The 21352-nt window shown below is 38.8% G+C and overlaps 1 pseudogene; it reads left to right on the top strand.

Moving 5' to 3' along the window:
• The first annotated feature begins 2550 nt into the window (after positions 1 to 2550).
• On the top strand, positions 2551 to 8426 carry LOC109679576 (vomeronasal type-2 receptor 116-like; annotated as a pseudogene).
• Positions 8427 to 21352: the final 12926 nt, after the last annotated feature.

Below are 21352 nucleotides of genomic sequence, written 5' to 3'. Positions count from 1 at the left end.
TCCCCCAAAATCAATAAACCAATAAAGAAGTGGGCAACTGAACTAAACAGAACTTTTTCAAAGGAAGAAATCCAAATGGCCAAAAATCATGAAAAATTGCTCACCATCTCTGGCCATAAAGGAAATGCAAATCAAAACCACACTAAGATTCCACCTCACCCCTGTTACAATACCTAGCATCAAAAACACCAACAACAACAAATGTTGGTGAGGATGTGGGAGAAAGGAACCCTCATACCCTGCTGGCGGCAATGTAAGCTAGTACAACCACTTTGGAAAACAATATGGAGGCTTCTTAAAAAACTAAACATAGATCTGCCATATGATCCAGCAATACCACTCTTGGGGATATACCCAAAAGACTGTGACACAGGTTACTCCAGAGGCACTTGCACACCCATGTTTATTGAGGCACTATTTACAATAGCCAAGTTATGGAAACAGCCACGATGTCCCACTACTGATGAATGGATTAAGAAAATGTGGTATTTATACACAATGGAATTTTACTCAGCCATGAAGAATGAAATCTTATCATTCACAAGTAAATGGGTGGAACTGGAGAACATCATCTTAAGTGAAGGTAGCCAGGCTCAGAAGACCAAACATCATATGTTCTCCCTCATATGTGGATTGTAGACCTAAAACAAATGCAGTAATATTACTGGACATGGGTCACAGGCTAAGGGGAGAAAACACACAGGAGGAATAGGAAAAGGTAAGAAAGCCCAAAATTTGAAAGTTTTGATGTGCCCACTGTAGAGGAGCTAATATAGTAACCTTATAATGACAGAGGTCACTATGGGAAGGTGACTGGGAAGTAGTGAAGAGGTCAAGTAGACATGAACAAGTTTGGGTTGTAACACACTTGTGCATGGAAGCAATGCTAGGAATCTCTCTGTATAGCTATCCTTATCTCAGCTAGCAAAAATGCTTTGTCTTCCTTATTATTGCTTATGTCTTCTCTTCAACAAAATTGGAGAAGAGGGCAGAACATTTTCTGCCTGGAAGTGACAGGGGTTGGGGGAGAGGGAAGGGGTGGGGGACAGGAGGGAGAGATGGCCCAAACAATGTATGCACATATGAATAAATAAACAAAAAAATTAAATTTAAAAATAAAAATTCAAACAAAGAAAAAATAAATTAAAAAAAATAAGTTTAAAAATAGTGTTTGGTATTTCTTGCTGAATAGAAGATCTGACACTGTCTGGCCTTTATCCAGGGGTCCAGTCCTTCCATCTTTGGTCCACAGAGCTCTGTCTTGAGTTCCAATTGTAGGTAGTGCTAGTCTCTCTTGACACAGTTGTTATGGGAACATATTCAGAGGTGTGGGTTGCACCTCTAGAGGATTTCAGCTTCTCAGGACAGTTTTCTCAGAAAAGAGGTTTTTGCAACACATGTAAGCTGCTAGCCTCAGGTACATGAGGGGTCACACAACCTTAGTAGATGGCCGGGGAACAACTTGCTGGATTGTTGTCTCATGGGCATAGCTGCCCACCACAAGCAAGGACGCCCTCAGGGAATGGTGAAGGGAGGTAGCTCAGACCACATGGTCCAGGCCAATTCTCTTAGCAAGCATCCTGCTGGTGGAGTTCTTTGGGCCTGCACATCCTCCATAGATGAGGAGGTTGGATTTCCTATTGCAATACTAAGTTATGAGTGGGCAGGGCTGCCATACATGAGTGGGGTTGTACCAAGCAGGTGACAACTCAAAACACATGATTGACACACTCCACCTAAAATTTATGCTGCCCTCCACTCCCAATTCTACCACTTGGGCCCTTTAGTCATGTGGAGGACACAGACTCACCCTGAACTCACATGAATCAGGTCTGTGAAGAATTTCAATCAGTGCAAGATTGGTGCATCCACACTGAATCTCAGTTGGTGTCTGTCTCACCAAGCCCCGTGTGGATTTAAGGCTTGTGAGAGGTATGGACATATTCGTCAGCTGGTAATGGCAGCTTGCCCCAGGGCTCTTTTCTTACCTTTTGTTCATATCTCTGGTGCCCCACCCCACCCAATGGAAGATGGGTGGAGCTTGGGATTTTATGCTTTTTTTCTCAGATGCATATGATTCTTCTTCGTTTGATAGTGTCCTACTACCTCTTTCACGGGGCCCAAAGCTCTTCCTCCCTTTCTGTCTCAGAATATACTCTCTCCTTAGTTATCTGAATTTCTTCATCACAGTGTCAAAACAGTGGATGCTTCAAATCTGATCTCTTACCATCATCTCTCTCCACTTTAGGCATTAAATGGAAACACTGAAGACGTGCATAAAACATATTTTTGTGGCAAGCTTTATCTAGAAAGTAGAGATTTGTCATTCATGACTTTTGGATGGATGTGGTTTCTCTTGAAATTGTGTCTTTTGATCTTACCCTGAAGATTAAGACAAATTACAATACATCAACTTTCCATAGGCTTTCATCTTTTTACTTCATTGGATATCTGTGTTGACCTTGAATTATGAAGCAGGGATTAAGACCAATAAGGGACTTTGCATTCTTCAGGTTTCTGTCTTAACTCTGGGACACCTTTCACCATAGAATGACACATCTCTTATCGCTGCACCACTTCCTGAAGAGCGTCCAGTTTACCAATCCTGCAGGAGACCAAGTGATTTTGGATGACAAAAGGAAGTTGGAGGTAGAGTATGACATTCTCAATGTTTGGAATTTTCCAGAAGGTCTTGGACTTGAAGTGAAAGTAGGAAATTTTCTCCATATGCCCCACATGGTCAACAATTTTCTTTATCAAAAGATATGATGGAGTGGGCTACAGGAATTACAAAGGTGGGTGAATCTAATGATGAATGTTTGAATTACATGTAAATATACAAAATTTTGTGCTGGATTTTCTGCCCCTTGTGCTCATTAATGGCCCAGCAATGACATTTAACTAATCCCGATTTAAGAAATTTCTTCTAAAGAGACTTGTGGATGGAAAAGGATCACATTTATTTACCAATTTCTTTCTAAATGTTCATGTATTTATATTTTTATAGAAATATAAATAACACTGGAATTTTGAAGAATGGCTCATGTGGCAGGCACAAAGCCCTGAGTTTAAACCCTAGTAATGTAAATTAACTAATTTTTTTTAAATCCATGTTAGTCATCTTTCTATCACTGAGGCAAAATACCTGAGAGAATCCATTTACAAGATGGAAAGGATTATTTGGTTTACCGTTGTGGGTGTTTCAGTCCATGGTTAGTTGACCTGCTGCTTTGGGGTCTGTGGAGAACAGTGCGTCATCAAAGGAGCATGTGTCAGAGGAAGACCCACCCCTCATGGCAGCTGGAAAAGAAAAAATAATGATTTCCTGAGCCTGGGGTACCACACCCCCTCAAGGGGGTGTCGTTGCTCTAAATCAGGCTTTTAAAACTTCAATGACTGATTTTCCTTCCATGCCATCCACTGAATTACAGGTGAGTAGGACAGACAAGTCGCATTGATATGAATTCAAGGCAGTGCCATAAGATTTGCCTATCAGATATTTAGCTAATTTCCTAACACTAGGCCCCTACCAATAAACAGCACCATGGGCTGTGAGTCTTTGGGGTATATCCATATCCAAACTCTAACAACGTCCAGTCAATTGATTGGACTTACATGATGACTGCTAATGACAACTCTCTAAAACACGGAACAGTTGGCAGTTTGGGTAAAAGTCTGAACACTTAACAACACATATCTCCTCACGCTGTTTACAATGAGAGTTGTGATCCTGGATTCAGGAAATGCCCTCAGGAGGGAAAGGCTGCATGTTACTATGATTTCACATCTTGCCCAGAGAATGAGATTTCCAATGGGACAGGTAAATCTATGACTTACAGAGAAACTCCACTTCTCCCTAATGTTCCTAATCCATCCAAGACCATGGAAAAGACCTTTAATAGGACTTCTGAGAGAAAAGTCTTCCTTTCTTCAGTTCAAAAGTTAATTACAGCTATTGATAATATGGGCTCATTAAAATAACACAGCCCATGGCCTTGATTACATATTCGATTCATTTTTTCTAGTCCATTTTAGGCATTATTATCTCAAGAAATCCCCATTTTAAACTGCCAGCAACATAAGTTTCATCTCTATTCTGGAACGAAACACAAAGTATTACCAAGGACCAAGTCTTCATGTTGGTTCTAACTACACTCAGTTCACCAGGAAAACATGGATCTTGTACAGCTTTACTTTCCGAGTGCCCAGCATTTTTCTGGACACAGAAGCAAGCTCAGAAAGTGTTTTGTTGAAAACTGCTACCTAGCATACTTTTAAAACTTCAGTGAATGATTTTAGCTCTACTTTCCACTATTTCAAAGGTGAGTGGGACACAACATAACGACATGAATTCAAGGCAGTGCCGTGGGCCTTCCACCAACACGTGCACAGAGACATACAGGAGAGGGAAGTCATGTTACCCACACTCTGTGTGGGTCTGGTAGAATTCTACTCATGAGTATCAGATGAAAGCAGTAAGGGATAAGTTCTTAGGCTAGTAAAAATGGCAAAAATTGCATGTCACCAATGCGCATGATAGGGACTGGAGGTAAATGTACATTTCCATCACACTGAAAGACAGAGCATGTGGGAACAAAGGTTGGGTTGTGATGTAAAGAAGAGGCAAAACCCAATATTGAAACTTTCTGGACACTATAAATGCCATGTTGGTAGTGGTCACAATCGGGATAATACCTATTGACCTGTTAGGACTGCATCCATATCAGGATTTCCTAATTCTTTTTTTTTAACTTCATAATCATTTAATTGTTAAATTTTTTATTAGGATATTCATTATATGGGGGGTTCATGTGACAATTCTGATTAGATTTATGTTGTATATTGGTCACATTGCCCCCTTGGTCTCTCCCCCTCGTCCCCTCCCCACCCCACTTCAAGCAATGGCAAGAGGTTTCTTAGGTTCGCATGTACCTCAATTTTACAGCACATTAGTATGATTTCAATATTTGCTTAGAAACATTGAGACGGCCAGGATAACACCAAATGCAGTCTATTTGCAGTAGTATTCAATGTACATGTGGAATTCATGGTACGTCCATATCAGTGTTTCATCCACTTAAAATGGACCAGTACTGCACCCACTAATCTCCTTCACTCCTACAGCTTAAGAAATACACCTGCCAACATCCTAGGTTAAAGAAGAAATTAAAGCACATATTATCAACAGTCTAAGATGCAAATGTTATGAGGAAATTTTGTGGAGTGCAATTAAATCTTTTCTTGTATACTAAAGTTAAACATACATATGTACATATATATATATATATCATCTATCATGTATACATCAATGAACTATGCCTGAAGTGCTACATATGCAGTAGTCATAGAAAAGGAACAGTATACTGAATGAAAAGAACCTAGAAAATTAAGCCTTCATGGTGGTTCACACCTGTAATCTCTGCACTCTGACGAGACAAAGGATCATGACTTCAAGCTTGCCCGGGCTACAGAGCCAGTTTGAAGCCATCCTGCCGTACCCACAGAGATCCTATCTCAAAAAGAAAAGCAAACAAAAAATATGACTGGAAACATGAGAAAATAAAAGACACAAGGAGTATAAGGCAAACTGAAAGTGTATTCTGAAAAATGAATTTGATATGCCTTTGATAAAACTGACCACCAGAAAGAGTGAAATTGGAAAGAAGACCATGAAAGTATAATATAAAAATATTATATTAATAAATTTAAAAATACAGATAAGATTCAGGTAAGTGAAGCTGTCAACTATGCCAGTAAGGAACAAAAAATCCTCAATGGCTGTGAGTGTATTTCTGGATTAGAGCACTTGCACAGGGGCTCGGGGCCTGGAACAACCCCTGGTATGACAAAATAAAAAGCAAAATATTTCCAAACTCCTAGATATACTATGAAGTACAACCCAGAGTTCATTCATTTCCCACAAAGTTTTAAAGTCACCAAGCTCCTCAGTAGAGAAATATTGAATTATTTTCTCAAATTCCTTCAAATAACAGAAAATATGGGACAGTCCAATTCATTTTATGACAATAGCTGATCTTGGCTTACATATTTGAGTATGATGTTCTGTGAAAAGAATTTCATAGGTTACTTTCATTTTGTGATAAAAACACATTTTCTATTCCAAATTTTGGTATTTTAAGAAGGGTATGACCTGATCAAATGTGGTATTGCAGTATAACTTAATAAACTAGTTTCTGCAAAAAGAATAATATTACTAACAACATTAATGTATAATTAAATTCAATACTCATTCAAGACTTACAAATGAATAACAACAGAAACAGGTCTTAATAAATTAGGATTAGGTGTTAATCACCTTAATCCCATACAAGATTTTACAGAATCTCAAAACAAGCATCACACACTGCGGGTCAATGCTAGAACCAGAATGAGACAAAGAATGCTCAAAAGGACCACATCTGGCACACATTATGTTGGATCCTGACCAGTGCAACACTATCAGCAAAACAAATAAAAAGAATCCATTTATTAAACAGAACCAATAAGACTGATATTTTTACCTAACAATATTGGGAAATTATAAAATCTAGCTAACTAACTGAGTTTATCATTTGATTTGTTTCTGACTGAACCCAAAGTTAATATTCAAAAAACTGATTTATCTAGCTACTTGGGAGGCTGAGGTCAGAAGCAATGTGGTTCAAAGCCAGCCTAAGAAAATATTTCAGGAGACCCCATCTTCAAAATAAACAGAGCAAACTGGACTGGAGGAGTGGCTCAAGCAATGCAGCTTCTGCTTCGCAAGCGTGAAGCCCTGAGTGCAAACCCCAGTCCCACCAAAACTGATTCATTTCCTCATCTAAATCAAGAGCCAGTGAACATTTCAAAGATGACATTTATTATGTCATAGCTATAAAATTCCTATGACTTAAAAATCATGATTGTTATAAAAGATTTTAATTAAAATTATTCAAGAACCTATAAATGTATAAAAACAGACTAGAAAGAGTAAAGGGTTAAGGCATGTTTCTGGTTGGAAGGGCTCATATTGAAAAACTCTTATACTCTCCAAATACATGTATCGATTCAATCGCACTGCTGTCTAATTCTAGCATGCTTCCGGTGAAAAATAAAACTTGTTCTATGAAGGGAGAACCTCACCAGATGAGTAACATGTTATCCACCTCTATTGCCCTGGAACTTATCAAATTGTCTCCTTTGTATTAGCGGTATGATTTTTAATGAAAAAGCACAGCTGTATGATACAGATTTCAATTACTATGGTAAGTATATCCTTTAGAATTTTTGATGTTGTAAATATGCCATATAAATCTGAAGAAATGACAGCTTAGTTCGTGCCACCATGAGAACATGGGTGGTATTCATTTGGAATTTCTCACTATATAGCATTATTGTATTAGGTGTCTAAAGTAACAAAGGAGGACTGTTTAGTTAATCTAGCAAAATGAGCTACTTCAGGAGAGTAGACTGGGGTGAAAGGAAAATGCAAAAAAATCACTAATAGTAATTCACATACCTCACCAGATAGGGACCAGTGTATGAGGTGTCCAGATCATCAGTACGCCAGCACAGAACAAAACCACTGCCTCCTAAAAGCTGCGAGCTTTCCAGATTATGATGACTCTTTGGGGATGGTTCTGGCCTGCATGGCTCTACGCCTCTCTGTGCGCACAGCTGTTGTTCTTGGGGTTTTAGTGAAGCACCAAGAAACTCCCATTGCCAAGGCCAACAACAGGGCTCTCAGCTACACCTTGCTCATCTCCCTCACCTGCTGTTTTCTCTGCTCCTTGCTCTTCATTGAACATCCCAACATAGCCACCTGCATCCTCCAGCAGACCACATTTGGAGCTGGTTTACCATGGCTGTTTCTGCTGTTTTGGCCAAGACTATTGCTGTGGTTCTGGCCTTCATGGTCCTTACTTCAGGGAGAAGGATGAAGCAGTTGTTGCTGTCAGGGGTAACTAACTTCATCATCCCATCAGCATCCTCATCCAACTGACTCTCTGTGGAACCTGGCTGCAACCTCTCCTCCTTTTATTGACACAGATGCACACTCTGAACATGGACACATCATCATCCTGTGCAACAAGGGCTCCCTCACTGCCTTCTACTGTGTCCTGGGACACCTGGGCTCCCTGGCCCTGGCAAGCTTCACTGTGGCTTTCTTGGCCAGGAACCTGCCTGACACATTTAATGAAGCCAAGTTCCTGACATTCAGCATGCTGGAGTTCTGCAGTGTCTGGGTCACCTTCCTCCCTGTCTACCACAGCACCAAAGGGAAGATCATGATGGCCATGGAGGTCTTTTCTATCTTGTCCTCCAGTTCAGTGTTCCTAGGCTGCATCTTTGTTCCTAAGTGCTACATCATCTTGTTAAGGCAAGCTAAACATTCTCTGCATGGGTTTACGGATGAAATTCATTCTAAGAGAAACAAAACTTCTTAAGGTAAAACATATGCTTTCCTAAAATGTAAAGGATCTGAGGCAAATTTATACTGTTTTTCCAGTATGATCTCAGTTTACATTGTGGGAATTACTTCAATGAATATGGTACTTTTACTTTCTCTAGTACTGTTATATTCACTCCAACTAATAACCCCTACCTTTTAAACTTGCATTTTATTCTTCACTTGATTCTTCCCTTTTAATCTGCACCTAATCTGATCATTCTCACATTTGTATATATTATCCACTGCTCTTATCTTCTCAATTACTTTTTCTAAATTTTTAAGTACCCGCCTGTACATCACTATGTTGTTGAGTCCTTTAAAGCTTTTCATTAACAATTTTCCACTTAAAAAACTTCTGTGCTATTGGGTGCTTGTGGCTCATGCCTGGAATCCAAGGTGCTCAGGAGGCAAAGATTGGGAGGATAGTGACTGAAGGCCAGCCTGTGCAAAAAGGTCTCAAGACCCCATGTCAATCAATAGTGGCATGCCCCTTCATCTCAGCTATGTGGGAGACTGACATCAGGAAGATCCCAGGCAAGAGCTACCCGAGCAAAAATTTTACGAGACCTTATTTCAACATAAAAATCTGGTTGTGGAGACATGCACCTCTCATACCTGCTACATCAGAAAAGATAAATAGGAGATTGCAGTCCAGACTAGCCCAGGGCAAAAAGTGAAAACTTATCTCAAAAATAACTGGAGTATCAGGCCTATGCAAGCAGAGAGATCAGATTACCCCTACTAGCCACCTGCAACCAAGCAGAATTTGAGATTGAGCAAGCCAAAAAAATCAAGGGACAATCACAGCTCAGGGAGTGCTGGGAAGCTTGTCACTGTGTTGGGACAGAGACAAAAAAGTGGTCATTGAGAAAGAAAGGCTTGACAAATTTGATAAATGAAAGCAGCACCAGGAGGTCAGGCAGTTAAGGGCCTTGTGGTTCGTGGCTCCACCCTCCATGGTTAGAAAATGTCCCAGTGCCTGAGGATTACTGCAGAAACAGCACCAAACTCATGGCTGTCACAGAGTTCAGCATCCAGGAACTATCTGGTGGCTTTGGGGCCTGCTGCCAAATGGGGCTGAGGGTTCTGAACACAGCACCCAAAGCTCACATGATAGCCATGAGCCCATCCCTATGGAAGGGATGAGGACCCCCCAGCCTCATCCCTTCTATAGGGTAATGAGCTGCTCGGTAGTCTGAAAGAACTGAGACCTGAAGGCAGAATCCCTCAAATCCCCACCACTGGGGCAGAGATCAGTGTGCCATTTGCTCCTCCCACCATCAGACACATTTGGAGAATGTGTCTCTGCTGGCTGGTAATGCAGAACTGACTCAGAGAGTTGGGAGTGGGGAAGAGGAGCTGAACTCTGAAGTGGATGCACAGCAAGAAGTCAACCTTCCAAATGGGGGGCATGGCAGATCATTGAGCTTATCTTGTGGGGCTGAGGGCAGGCACAATGCTGAGTTGCCCTACCTTGTTGGGAGATGGGCTGACCTACCAGAGGTAAAGTGGCTGTGGAGCAACTCAGCTGCTCCCTGGCAAAAACAGAAGCATAGCTGACCACCTAAGCCAATCTGTGACCACAGAGCTCAATTGCAACTTGCCTTGTGGGAAGAAGGGACCAATGCCTGCTCACAAACCAGTCTTCTGACCAAGACCACTTCAGAGATTCCACCTGTACCAGACATTCCATCAGACCAAGGAAACACTGGGCTCAAAAACCCTGAGCTAACGTCCCCCTGAGCTGTTGGACAAAGGTGGGCAGAATCCATTGCCGCAAAGCTCAGCATACCAATCTTGAGGACAGACGGACATTGAGAAAACCCCAGCCATAAGCGCCATACCTAGATTTGATGCCAAAGGAATAAGTTCAGAGCTTTCACCAAACTAATTTTTTTCTTTTGTTTTTCCCTTTTTTATTCAGTATTTTTAATTTTATTATAACTATTTTCTTATCTTTATTCTTACTCACTTCACTTTCTCTCCTTTTCTTGTATACAATCCATTGTCCCTCCCAACTATTTTTCTGCCCCTTTTCTTCCATTCTCTCCCCCTGACTTCACCTCTCCCTGCACACCTTCCTCTACCTTTCACCCCCCTTTACCTTTCACCCCACTTCACCTACCTCCTCGACACGCACACTCACTGATTTGTGTACTGTACCAACTTTACATAACCCTATCCCTCTGCAATCTCTGACACAAGCACCTTCCCCTACAACAACTGCACTACACCCTAACAACATACAAGGGCCCTAAAATCCTGTAGCCCCCACACCTATAACCCACCTCACCTTATCCCCCCTTTTTGCCCCCTGTAGCAACATCTTTTTAATTGCCTAAGTGTCAATCTCTACCTGAACAACTGTTATCACACACCCCCAGTTTCCACTGCTTATAGGTAATATCACCAAGGAGTTCCTTATATATTATGTAAGTAACTGGTCTGGCATTGAATCTGTGAATTTGCTATTGCTAAATTACACTTCCAGGCCAGGGACAGAAATAGTACATTAACCTGGCTAATCACTAAGTCAGTCACAACACAGTAGTTAAGTCAAGGGAAAGAAAACAGGTGGTTAAAACCCCCAAATAGCCAATCAATAACATAAGAGCACAGCACAGAATAGGAACACGGGAGAAGAAAATGGCAGAGAAGTTCCACCCCTTAAAGACCAACAATTCAACAGAAAATTCCGTGGGACATGAAGGAAATGAATATCCATTCATGAAATATTTATCATCATATTTCCAATGAGATCAAGGATGTCCATAAACAGATTCTCAAAAAGGAACACAAAAAAGAACTCATTGATATACTCAGGGAGGAGCTTCAAGAGAAAATACAAAACTTGAGAAACACAGAAACAACTACATGAACACAGAGAGGAATTCAACAAACTCCAAAATGAAACAAAGGCAAATGTTACAAAAAAAAAAAAAGAAATACATGAAATAAAAAAGCACAAGATATGAAAGAGGAGTTTAACAAAGATATGGAAAACCTCAGAAAAAAGAATGAAACAAAAATCCCAAAAATGAAAAGTTCCTAAATCAAATTTTAAAAATAGAGTTAAAGCCACTCCAGCAGGGTAGAATAAGTAGAAGACAAAATCTCAGGGTTTGAAGACAAAATAGATATTAAAGAAAAAACAGAAGAATTCTTAGACAAAAGACTCAACAACTACAAAAGGAATATACAAGAACTCAGTGATTCCATCAAAAGACCAAATCTACAAATCATGGAATCAAAGAAGGAAGAGGTGCAAGCTAAAGGTATACATAATATATTCAACAAAATAATAGCAGAAAATTTCACAAACCTAGAGACAGAGACGCCCATTCAAGTACAGGAATTCTCCAGGACATCAAACACATATGACCAAAACACAACTTCTCCAAGCACAGAGAACAAGGAAAGAATATTGAAGGTGGAAAGACAGGAAAAAAACAACTTATAAAGAAACCCATCAAAATAGCAGCAGATTTCTCAACAAAATCCTTAAAACAAGAAAGGCATGGAGTGAGCTATTTTGAGCACTGAAAGAAAATAATTACAGTCCTAGGATACTCTACACAACAAAAGTGTCTTTCAAAATTGATGAAGGAATAAAACACTTCCACAATAAATACAAGCTAAAACAATATATGACCATCAAACCATCACTACACAAGATTCTTTTTTTTCCCATTCTTTCTTTTTTTATTCATATGTGCAAAGTTTGGGTCATTTCTCCCTCCTTACCCCACCACTTCCCTTACCCTTCCCACCCCCTCCCTCTCCCGACCCACCTCCTTGATACCCGGCAGAAACTATTTTGTCCTTATCTCTAATTTTGTTGTAGAGAGAGTATAAGCAATAATAGGAAGGAACAAGGGGTTTTGCTGGTTGAGACAAGGATAGGTATACAGGGAGTTGACTCACATTAATTTCCTGTGCATGTGTGTTACCTTCTAGGTTAATTCTTTTTTGATCTAACCTTTTCTCTAGTTCCTGGTCCCCTTTTCCTATTGGCCTCAGTTGCTTTAAAGTATCTGCTTTAGTTTCACTGCGTTAAAGGCAACAAATGCTAGCTAGTTTTTTAGGTGTCCCTTGTGTGCTCTCACTTTTATCATGTGATCAAAGTCCAATCCCCTTGTTCTGTGTGCCCTTCATCTAATGTCCGCATATGAGGGAGAACATATGATTTTTGGTCTTTTGGGCCAGACTAACCTCACTCAGAATGATGTTCTCCAATTCCATCCATTTACCAGCGAATGATAACATTTCGTTCTTCTTCATGGCGGCATAAAATTCCATTGTGTATAGATACCACATTTTCTTAATCCATTCGTCAGTGCTGGGGCATCTTGGCTGTTTCCATAACTTGGCTATTGTGAATAGTGCCGCCATAAACATGGATGTGCAGGTGCCTCTGGAGTAACAGTCTTTTGGGTATATCCCCAAGAGTGGTGTTGCTGGATCAAATGGTAGATCAATGTCTAGCTTTTTAAGTAGCCTCCAAATTTTTTTCCAGAGTGGTTGTACTAGTTTACATTCCCACCAGCAGTGTAAGAGGGTTCCTTTTTACCCGCATCCTCGCCAACACCTGTTGTTGGTGGTGTTGCTGATGATGGCTGTTCTAACAGGGGTGAGGTGGAATCTTAGCGTGGTTTTAATTTGCATTTCCTTTATTGCTAGAGATGGTGAGCATTTTTTCATGTGTTTTTTGGCCATTTGAATTTCTTCTTTTGAGAAAGTTCTGTTTAGTTCACTTGCCCATTTCTTTATTGGTTCATTAGTTTTGGGGAGAATTTAGTTTTTTAAGTTCCCTATATATTCTGGTTATCAGTCCTTTGTCTGATGTGTAGTTGGCAAATATTTTCTCCCACTCTGTGGGTGTTCTCTTCAGTTTAGAGACCATTTCTTTTGTTGAGCAGAAGCTTTTTAGTTTTATGAGGTCCCATTTATCTATGCTATCTCTTAGTTGCTGTGCTGCTGGGGTTTCATTGAGAAAGTTCTTACCTATACCTACTAACTCCAGAGTATTTCCTACTCTTTCTTGTATCAACTTAAGAGTTTGGGGTCTGATATTAAGATCCTTGATCCATTTTGAGTTAATCTTGGTATAGGGTGATATACATGGATCTAGTTTCAGTTTTTTGCAGACTGCTAACCAGTTTTCCCAGCAGTTTTTGTTGAAGAGGCTGCTATTTCTCCATCATATATTTTTAGCTCCTTTGTCAAAGATAAGTTGCTTATAGTTGTGTGGCTTCATATCTGGGTCCTCTATTGTTCCACTGGTCTTCATGTCTGTTTTTGTGCCAGTACCATGCTATTTTTATTGTTATTGCTTTGTAATATAGTTTGAAATCGGGTGTCGTGATACCTCCTGCATTGTTCTTTTGACTGAGTATTGCCTTGGCTATTCGTGGCCTCTTGTGTTTCCATATAAATTTAACAGTAGATTTTTCGATCTCTTTAATGAATGTCATTGAAATTTAGATGGGAATTGCATTAAACATGTAGATTACTTTTGGGAGTATGGACATTTTTACTATGTTGATTCTACCAATCCATGAGCATGGGAGATCTCTCCACTTTCTATAGTCTTCCTCAATCTCTTCCTTCAGAAGTGTATAGTTTTCCTTGTAGAAGTTGTTCACATCCTTTGTGAACGACTAGGTTTGTAAACCTAGGTTTACACCTAGGTATTTGATTTTTTGGGGGCTATTGTAAATGGAATTGTTTTCATATATTCTTTTTCAGTTTGTTCATTATTAGTGTATAGAAATGCTAATGATTTTTCTATGTTGATTTTATATCCTGCTACCTTGCTATAGCTATTGATGATGTCTAGAAGCTTCTGAGTAGAGTTTTTTGGGTCTTTAAGGTATAGGATCATGTCGTCTGCAAATAGAGATATTTTGACAGTTTCTTTACCTATTTGTATTCCTTTTATTCCTTCTTCTTGCCTAATTGCTCTGGCTAGGAATTCCAGTACTATGTTGAATAGGAGTGGAGATAGTGGGCATCCTTGTCTGGTTCCTGATTTTAGAGGGAATGGTTTCAGTTTTTCTCCGTTAAGTATAATGCTGGCTGTAGGTTTGTCATATATAGCTTTTATAATGTTGAGGAACTTTCCTTCTATTCCTAGTTTTCTTAGAGCTTTTATCATGAAATGATGTTGGATCTTATCAAAGACTTTTTCTGCATCTATTGAGATGATCAAGTGGTTTTCGTCTTTGCTTCTGTTAATGTGGTTTATTACGTTTATTGATTTTCATATGTTGAACCACCCCTGCATCCCTGGGATGAAGCCTACTTGGCCATGGTGAATAATCTTTTTGATGTGTTGCTGAATTCGATTTGCCATTATTTTGTTGAGGATTTTTGCATCAATGTTCATGAAGGAGATTGGCCTATAGTTCTCCTTTTTGGAGGTGTCTTTGCCTGGTTTTGGGTAAGTGTAATACTGGCTTCATAAAATGTGTTAGGCAGTTTTCCTTCCCCTTCTATTTTGTGGAAGTTTATGGAGGGTTGATGTCAGTTCTTCTTTAAAGGTCTGATAGAATTCAGCAGAGAATCCATCAGGTCCTGGACTTTTCTTTTTGGGGGAGACTCTTGATTGCTGCTTCAATTTCATTTTGTGTTATAGGTCTATTCAGGTGATTAATATCCTCTTGGCTCAGTTTTGGATGATCATATGTATCTAGAAATCTGTCCATTTCTTTAAGATTTTCAAATTTATTTGAATATAGGTTCTCAAAGTAGTCTCTGATGATTTCCTGGACTTCCATGGTGTTTGTTGTTATCTCCCCTTTTGCATTCCTAATTCTACTAATTTGGGTTTTTTCCCTCCTCATTTTAGTCAGGTTTGCCAGCAGTCTGTCGATCTTGTATATTTTTTCAAAGAACCAACTTTTTGTTTCATTAATTCTTTGTATGGTTTTTTTGGTTTCTATTTCATTGATTTCAGCTCTTATTTTTATTATTTCTCTCCTTCTATTTGTTTTGGGATTTGCTTGTTCTTGTTTTTCTAGGAATTTGAGATGTATCATTAGGTCATTGATTTGGGATCTTTCAATCTTTTTAATATATGCACTCATGGCTATAAACTTTCCTCTCAGGACTGCCTTTGCTGTGTCCCATAGGTTCCGGTAGGTTGTGTTTTCATTTTCATTGACTTCCAGGAACTTTTTAATTTCCTCTTTTATTTCATCAATGACCCATTGTTCATTAATAATGAGTTATTCAGTTTCTAGCTGTTTGCATGTTTTTTGTCTTTTCTTTTCTTGTTGAATTCTAGTTTTTTTTTTTTTTGCATTATGATCAGATAGTATGCACGGTAAATTTCTATTTTCTTATATTTGCTGAGGCTTGCTTTGTGCCCTAGGATATGATCTATTTTGGAGAAGGTTCCAAGGCTGCTGAGAAGAACGTATATTGTGTAGAAGTTGGATGAAATGTTCTATAGACATCAAGTAGGTCCATTTGATCTATTGTGTATTTTAGATCTAGGATTTCTTTATTGATTTTTTGTTTGGATGACCTATCTATTGATGATAATGGGGTGTTAAAGTCTCCCACAACCACTGTGTTAGAGTTAATATATGCTTTTAGGTCTTTCAGGGTATGTTTGATGAAATTGGGTGTGTTGACATTGGGTGCATATAGGTTGATAATTGTTATTTCCTTTTGGTCTATTTTCCCTTTTATTAGTATGGAATGTCCTTCTTTATCTCATTTGATCAATGTAGATTTGAAGTCTACTTTGTCAGAGATAAGTATTGCTACTCCTGCCTGTTTTCAGGGGCCATTGGTTTAGTAAATCTTCTTCTAGCCTTTCATCCTAAGCCTATGCTTATTTCTGTCAGTGAGATGGGTCTCCTGTAGGCAACAAATTGTTGGATCTTCCTTTTTAATCCATTTCATCAAATGGTGCCTTTTGATGGGTGAATTAAGTCCATTAACATTAAGTGTTAGTACTGATAGGTATGTGGTGATTCCTGTCATTTAGTTGTCTTAGTTGTTTGAAGGTTTGATTGTGTGTACCTAAGTTGAGGTTATTCTCTACTTTCTTGCTTTTTCTTTTCCTGTAGTTTGGTGCTGCCTCTCTTTTCATGGTTAAGTTGGGTTTCCCTTTCTGTGTGCAGAATCCCTTGAAGAGCCTCAGCAAATATAAGAAAATAGAAATAATACCATGCATACTATCTGACCACAAGGCAGAAAAAGTAGAACTCAACAACAAAAGTAAAGACAAAAAACATGCAAACAGCTGGAAACTAAATAACTCATTACTTAATGAAGAATGGATCATCAATGCAATAAAAGAGGAAATTAAAAAGTTCCTGGAAGTCAATGAAAATGAAAACACAACCTACCGGAACCTATGGGACACAGCTAAGGCAGTCTTGAGAGGAAAGTTTATAGCCATGAGTGCATATATTAAAAAGATTGAAAGATCCCAAATCAATGACCTAATGATACATCTCAAACTCCTAGAGAAACAAGAACAAGCAAATCCCAAAACAAATAGAAGGAGAGAAATAATAAAAATAAGAGCTGAAATCAATGAAATAGAAACCAAAAAAACCATACAAAGAATTAATGAAACAAAAAGTTGGTTCTTTGAAAAAATATACAAGATCGACAGACTGCTGGCAAACCTGACTAAAATGAGGAGGGAAAAAACCCAAATTAGTAGAATTAGGAATGCAAAAGGGGAGATAACAACAAACACCATGGAAGTCCAGGAAATCATCAGAGACTACTTTGAGAACCTATATTCAAATAAATTTGAAAATCTTAAAGAAATGGACAGATTTCTAGATACATATGATCATCCAAAACTGAGCCAAGAGGATATTAATCACCTGAATAGACCTATAACACAAAATGAAATTGAAGCAGCAATCAAGAGTCTCCCCCAAAAAGAAAAGTCCAGGACCTGATGGATTCTCTGCTGAATTCTATCAGACCTTTAAAGAAGAACTGACATCAACCCTCCATAAACTTCCACAAAATAGAAGGGGAAGGAAAACTGCCTAACACATTTTATGAAGCCAGTATTACACTTACCCAAAACCAGGCAAAGACACCTCCAAAAAGGAGAACTATAGGCCAATCTCCTTCATGAACATTGATGCAAAAATCCTCAACAAAATAATGGCAAATCGAATTCAGCAACACATCAAAAAGATTATTCACCATGGCCAAGTAGGCTTCATCCCAGGGATGCAGGGGTGGTTCAACATACGAAAATCAATAAACGTAATAAACCACATTAACAGAAGCACAGACAAAACCACTTGATCATCTCAATAGATGCAGAAAAAGCCTTTGATAAGATCCAACACCATTTCATGATAAAAGCTCTAAGAAAACTAGGAATAGAAGGAAAGTTCCTCAACATTATAAAAGCTATATATGACAAACCTACAGCCAGCATTATACTTAACGGAGAAAAACTGAAACCATTCCCTCTAAAATCAGGAACCAGACAAGGATGCCCACTATCTCCACTCCTATTCAACATAGTACTGGAATTCCTAGCCAGAGCAATTAGGCAAGAAGAAGGAATAAAAGGAATACAAATAGGTAAAGAAACTGTCAAAATATCTCTATTTGCAGACGACATGATCCTATACCTTAAAGACCCAAAAAACTCTACTCAGAAGCTTCTAGACATCATCAATAGCTATAGCAAGGTAGCAGGATATAAAATCAACATAGAAAAATCATTAGCATTTCTATACACTAACAATGAGCAAACTGAAAAAGAATGTATGAAAACAATTCCATTTACAATAGCCTCAAACAAAATCAAATACCTAGGTGTAAACCTAACAAAAGATGTGAAAGACCTCTACAAGGAAAACTATACAGTTCTGAAGAAAGAGATTGAGGAAGACTATAGAAAGTGGAGAGATCTCCCATGCTCATGGATTGGTAGAATCAACATAGTAAAAATGTCGATACTCCCAAAAGTAATCTACATGTTTAATGCAATTCTCATCAAAATTCCCATGACATTCATTAAAGAGATTGAAAAAATCTACTGTTAAATTTATATGGAAACACAAGAGGCCACGAATAGCCAAGGCAATACTCAGTCAAAAGAACAATGCAGAAGGTATCACAATACCTGACTTCAAACTATATTACAAAGCAATAACAATAAAAACAGCATGGTACTGGCACAAAAACAGACATGAAGACCAGTGGAACAGAATAGAGGACCCAGATATGAAGCCACACAACTATAAGCAACTTGTCTTTGACAAAGGAGCTAAAAATATACGATGGAGAAATAGCAGCCTCTTCAACAAAAACTGCTGGGAAAACTGGTTAGCAGTCTGCAAAAAACTGAAACTAGATCCATGTATATCACCCTATACCAAGATTAACTCAAAATGGATCAAGGATCTTAATATCAGACCCCAAACTCTTAAGTTGATACAAGAAAGAGTAGGAAATACTCTGGAGTTAGTAGGTATAGGTAAGAACTTTCTCAACGAAACCCCAGCAGCACAGCAACTAAGAGATAGCATAGATAAATGGGACCTCATAAAACTAAAAAGCTTCTGTTCATCAAAAGAAATGGTCTCTAAACTGAAGAGAACACCCACAGAGTGGGAGAAAATATTTGCCAGCTATACATCAGACAAAGGACTGATAACCAGAATATATAGGGAACTTAAAATACTAAATTCTCCCAAAACTAATGAACCAATAAAGAAATGGGCAAGTGAACTAAACAGAACTTTCTCAAAAGAAAAAATTCAAATGGCCAGTAAACACATGAAAAAATGCTCACCATTTCTAGCAATAAAGGAAATGCAAATTAAAACCATGCTAAGATTCCACCTTACCCCGTTAGAATAGTCATCATCAGCAACACCACCAACAACAGGTGTTGGCGAGGATGCGGGGAAAAAGGAACCCTCTTACACTGTTGGTGGGAATGTAGATTAGTACAACCACTCTGGAAAAAAATTTGGAGGCTACTTAAAAAGCTGGACATCGATCTACCATTTGATCCAGCAACACCACTCTTGGGGATATACCCAAAAGACTGTTACTCCAGAGGCACCTGCACATCCATGTTTATTGCGGCACTATTCACAATAGCCAAGTTATGGAAACAGCCAAGATGCCCCAGCACTGACGAATGGATCAAGAAAATGTGGTATCTATACACAATGGAATTTTATGCAGCCATGAAGAAGAACGAAATGCTATCATTCGCTGGTAAATGGATGGAATTGGAGAACATCATTCTGAGTGAGGTTAGCCTGGCCCAAAAGACCAAAAATCGTATGTTCTCCCTCATATGTGGACATTAGATCAAGGGCAAACACAACAAGGGGATTGGACTATGAGCACATGATAAAAGCGAGAGCACACAAGGGAGGGGTGAGGATAGGTAAGACACCTAAAAAACTAGCTAGCATTTGTTGCCCTTAACGCAGAGAAACTAAAGCAGATACCTTAAAAGCAACTGAGGCCAATAGGAAAAGGGGAACAGGTACTAGAGAAAAGGTTAGATCAAAAAGAATTAACCTAGAAGGTAACACCCACGCACAGGAAATCAATGCGAGTCAATGCCCTGTATAGCTATCCTTATCTCAACCAGCAAAACCCCTTGTTCCTTCCTATTATTGCTTATACTCTCTCTACAACAAAATTAGAAATAAGGACAAAATAGTTTCTGCTGGGTATTGAGGGGGTGGAGAGGGAGGAGGCGGAGGGGGTGGTAAGGGAGAGGGTGGGGGCAGGGGGGAGAAATGAACCAAGCCTTGTATGCACATATGAATAATAAAAGAAAAATGAAAAAAAAAAGAAAAGAAAAAGTTACAGGCAGTAAAAAGTAACATAAAGGCGAAAATCCTCAATAAAATATTTGCAAACTGAACACACAAAAATATTTAAAAAGGTCATACACCATGATCGAGTAAGTTTCATTCCACACATACAAGAATGGTTCAACATATGCAAATCAATAAATGTAATACAACACATAAACAGAATCAATGACAAAAAACGTGATCATTTCAATGAATGAAGAAAAAACCTTGGACAAAACTCATCACCCTTTCATGATAAAAGCCCTTACAAAACTAGAATTAGAAAGAATATACCTCAACATTATAAAGGCTATACATGAATAACCTATAGCCAACATCATACTAAATGGGGAAACACTGAAACCATTTCCCCTAAAGTCAGGAATGAGACAAGCATATCAGTTCTCCCCACTGTACCTCAATATGGTATGTAAATTTCTACCCAGAGCAATAATACAGGAGAAAGAAAGAAAAAGGGATTCAAATAGTGAAGGAAGAAGTCAACTTATCTCTCTTAGCAGATGGTATGATCTTATACCTAAAAGACCCTAAACAGTCCATCAAAAAACTTTTAGATCTCATAAACACATTCAGCAAAGTAGCAGGATACAAAAGCAATATACAAAAAACAAAGCTTTTGTACACCAACAAAAAAAAGACTGAGAAAGAAATAATGAAAACAATTCCATTCATGATTGTATTAAAAATACCTAGAAATAGGGCTGAAGGTGTGGCTCAAGTGGTAGAGCCCCTGCTTTGCAAGATCAAAGCCCTGAGTTCAAACCCCAGTGCCACCAAAAACCCCTAGAAATTAACAGAGGAAGTGAAAGACCTATCCAACAAAAACTACATACAAGTCACTGAGGAAGAAAACCGAAGACATCAGAAGATGGAAGGACCTTCCATGCTCATGGTTTGGCAGAATCAATATTATGAAAATCTCTACTGTCAAAAGCAGTCTATATGTTCAATGCACTCGCCATCAAAATTCCAATGACATTCTTCAGAGAGGTAGAAAAAGTAAGCTTAATATTCATGGGGAGTACAGAAGACCTCAATGTCAAAGTAATCCACAGCAAAAAGAGCAATGTTG

The sequence above is a fragment of the Castor canadensis genome, chromosome 14 (genome assembly GCF_047511655.1).
Source record: "Castor canadensis chromosome 14, mCasCan1.hap1v2, whole genome shotgun sequence".
NCBI lineage: Eukaryota > Metazoa > Chordata > Mammalia > Rodentia > Castoridae > Castor > Castor canadensis.
The sequence above is the reverse complement of the archived record's forward strand: the minus strand, read 5'-3'. Positions and strand labels throughout refer to the sequence as shown.